Source organism: Gossypium hirsutum, chromosome A08 (assembly GCF_007990345.1).
Source record: "Gossypium hirsutum isolate 1008001.06 chromosome A08, Gossypium_hirsutum_v2.1, whole genome shotgun sequence".
NCBI lineage: Eukaryota > Viridiplantae > Streptophyta > Magnoliopsida > Malvales > Malvaceae > Gossypium > Gossypium hirsutum.
The window spans coordinates 16,435,536-16,440,018 of record NC_053431.1 but is presented as its reverse complement, the minus strand read 5'-3'; positions in this window follow the sequence as shown (position 1 = coordinate 16,440,018).

Genomic DNA, 4,483 nt, shown 5'->3' with positions numbered 1-4,483 from the left:
ATATCAAAATTTGGTTAAGAAATTTTAACGTTTAGATAATTAAGTAAAAAAGACTAAATTGTCAAAGTTGCAAAAGTTGGTGGTTATTAGTTAAAAGTATTAAATGGCTTTAAAAAATTGATTTGATGGCCTTATTTGATAATTAAACCATAATTTGTTTTAGTGGATGATTTGACTTATGTATTGATAGTATTTAAGTTAAAAACTTAAGAACAAAATGGCAAATAGGTGTTATTATGAGAAAAACAAAAGAATTAGGGTAGGTTTGGATGGGCGATTGAATGCGGTGCGGTGCGTTTAGCTTACTTTTTGTCTCACGCTACAATATCGCTACAGTATCTAATCTTACCGCCACGCTGTTTTTACACTAACCGCAGGTAAATACATCGCCATCCAAACTCACCCTTAAACTATTATCTTCTCCATTATACTTTCCATGTCCGAAAATCACCATTGAAGAGTTAGGAATCTTTGTTTACTCTTGTTCATGCATATCAAGAATCTTAGTAAGTGGAAGATGTACGAGGAAAAGGGAAAGTCGCCAAGTAGTCCCTATTAGTCGAATCACTTGACAGGTAAGTTTCTACTGGTGTCTGGGTTACAATTTTTTATTAATGTTATTAATTGACTTATATACATATTGAGTTGTCACTATAGTGAATAATTTTAGTTATAAGAAGTAGAAGTGAATTTCTGAAAAGATTTCGATGAATCGAGTAAAAGTTCATACGTGAGATTTCTGTCTGAATATCTATTTTGGACCGAGCTCTTGCATGTGTTGCAGACTCGGGTTAACATAAGACTCAAATTTAACTTGATTAGCTATCCGTTGTCGTTTAATATGTTTACCTAGCTCTAGCCAAGCTAGTTTATCTGTGTTGTCATTGGTTTAACCCAAACGGTAACCTGACGCAACAATCTATATCTAATTGGCTCTTATGAGCATTATATGTTTTTGGACTTACGTATTGAATAATTTACAAAGATCCACCAAAATAATAAAAATTATCTGATACGAAATTTTTCAACGAAGTATAACAAATTATGAATTCTGAGTATCCGTATGTTTAAACGGTACTAACTTTGAAATTCTGAATCATGTTGAAACAAGGTGAAGTTCAATCATTATCTGTTCATAGCTACTTAATGAACATAGTAAGTTGAGTATTGATTTTTGTGGAAGCTTACTAAGTATTTCTTATCCTTACTTTGGTTATTATTTTCTTCTGTAGACTTTGAACTTTTGGATCACGTTGTTCTGATCGTCAGAGCACACACACATCTTCCTTCGTCACCTTACGATAGATTTTGAAGTCATGACTTTTGGTTAAATATGACATGTAATTAGGGTGTTATTATGTAAATACGTGAACACGAATTAGTACCTTGTTTTGTATATAGTCTTGATACTAGTTCAATGTTTATATTGTTATTATTATAAAATGGTCTCTTGATTATATATGATAGCTCATGATGCTTTGGTTTTGGTGTGATGGATAGTATGAAGCTAGGTTATTAAGTTTAGTAGAATTATCATGGATGAATGTGATTTGTTTAATTTTTGAGATGTGGTGTCAGTGATGGCACATTGGTTAGTTGCTTAGGTGTTTGGATGGATAAATTATTGTTTTTTGTGGTAAGGTGACTTTTTGGCATGAATTGAATTTGCTAATATAAGAATTTTACCATTATTGAGATACGTATCGATACTTTGGCTTTTGGTATCGATACTTGACCTAATGAACAATATCCAAACAAAACAGAATGTCAAAGTGTTATCGATTTCAATTGAGTATCGATACTTTCATAAAATATCGATACCACCAACTAATTATCGATACCATAGCTTTTAAAAGAAAATATAATTGAATTTTGGTATCGATTTTTCTAAAAAGGTATCAATTGGGTATCGATACCAACCCTGGAACTTTCATTTCTAGCTTTAAAACTTATTGTTTTTGAGATTTAATCCTATAATATGATTGGAGTTCATAAATAGATCCTTTTTGAGTTCTAAAATTAAATTATATATCTGTTAGTTTACATGTGATCGATGTTTGAATACTAGAGTTTTGTATATAATAAAGTGATTATCAATTATCTAGCTTTGTCATAACATCGCTTACTCAAGTCCGGCATCTGGGATGGGTTAAGGGTGTTACATGAACCATTATTTTAGACGGATACCGTTACAGTTTAAACATACCCTTACACACTAACTGTCATACTCTTATTTACCCATATCTTCCTTAGTTGACTAACTGAATATCCTATCAAACATTTCACAAATCTCTTTATCATATATTCATTTCCCAACTGTACATACCCTTAAAGCCCATTTCCAACAAACCATACCTTAAACTCACACTCAAAACATACTTTGGTTCAATACCGCACAACCCATACTAATAATGTATTACATAGACCATTCAGATAAATTCCATATCATTTTATTTCAAAACCAAAACTCAAGATAACATTGACTCGGATTCATAATAATTTTAGAAGATGATATAATACAACGTAGATATAGCGGATTCCACATAACTCGGATTCAACCCTCAAATAATACGGATGAGTTCATATTGAATACACCCATTTTAATATTTACAAAACATCATGTCGAATACCCTTCTTAACATAGAGATACACATCTCTTTTCACGAAAACCCTTAAGACTTATTCAACTCTCAATCCCTGAGCATAGCAATACCTTATCAGTCATACTTGAAAGATCAATCCACAAGGGCCAAACATAACACACCATAAAGGCATGGTACAGAAATATCATTTTTACTGTCCCGACAAACTTCATAGAAGGTGCCATCGATTTTTCCCTCATGGACTTATACAAAGTTTTATGTTTCGTGATCTGCCATTTCGATTTACACATTATTAAAGGCTACACCATGAACATACATACAGACATATCATATCATGCCATGGGTCTTAACCTCATGGTCTTACAAAAATTCATGTACCGTGTTCTGTCAATCTAGTTTCATCTTACTAGAGGCTACACTATGAATGGTTCCAAATTATACAAAGCTGCCATAGGCTTCTACCTTATGGTCTTACACTTGTTTTCAATTCATGACGTGCCAATTTGGTTCACAATATAACTACCCTACTAGAGGCTTCACAATGGGACATTTCTCATTTCTTAATTACCCAGATGTGTTTGTGTTTTTGACTAACCCATACACGTCATATCACTACTTTACCTGCATTCTCACCAACCAGTATTCTTCTCAACAAAACCTTACACTTATCATCATAACACATACATTCTCTCCCCTATGTTCATATATTTGCCAATTACTATAGATATCATCATCTTTTATACATATAAGTTGTAACAACCCATTTTTTAGTGATGTTGGAAATAGTAGTTTCGGGACCATAATTTTGACGAGTAAGTTTGTATAACTAGTATTTAAATTATACGAGTCAATAATAATTTTTATATTGAATTTTGAATTGATGAATTTTAATTAATTGAATTAGTGGTTAGTATAAGTGGTTCAGTCTAAAAGTCAAGTGGCTTTTGGAAATGAGGTATTGAGACCTCGTTTCCTTAATTTAAGGTCATAAATATTTTTATTAAATATTTATAAAGTCGTATTATAGGTGTATTAAAGTCTGATCTAGAAATTTTAGTGATTTGATAGTTAATTAAAGTAAAAAGATTAAATTGAAAAGAGGTAAAAGTTAATCGCTATAGATTTGAAATACTAAAGGGATCAAAATGGTGATTAAACCATGGTAAAAAAGTCCAAGCAGTGGTGACATGATTAAATCCACTAACTTTTGGGCTATTTGCTCATTTAGTCCTAAATAATATAGGGTTAAATTGAAATTAAGCTTGTTTAGTTAAAAATTTAAAATAATTGAAGGACCAATTGTGCAATTAAACCTTCTTTAGATGGTAATTATACCATATTTATATATTATGGACATGTTTAATGATTTTATAAGTTATAATTGAAGGTTAATTTTGTAATTAGTTAAATGATAATTCAAATTAAAAGATTAAAAGGATAAAGACATTGTCTTCTTTCCTTTTTCATGTTATGGAAGCCGAAACACCATGGTTAGGGGTTTGGAAGCTTCAACCAAGCTTGAGTTCTTCGATTAGGTGAGTTAACCTCGCATGTTTTTAGTGATTTTTATATTTTGAGCTCGTATTAACTTGATCTAGCTAATCCGGAGACTAATTTGTAATATTGTTAAACGTTGCAAATTATGCCATTAAGGAGTTTGGATATTCTTGAAGTTTTATGATGGATTATTAAGTTTGGTTGTCAAATAGGACTATTTTGTAAAGTAGTTTTTGTTAATTTTAATGTTTAAGGACTAAAATGTGAAAATGATAAAAATACAACAGGGACTTGGTGTGAAATAATAGCAAGTAGGGGTTGTAGAATGGTATTGAATAATTCGACTGAAATTAGTTGTGGTTAAAAATGGTTAAATTGTGTGC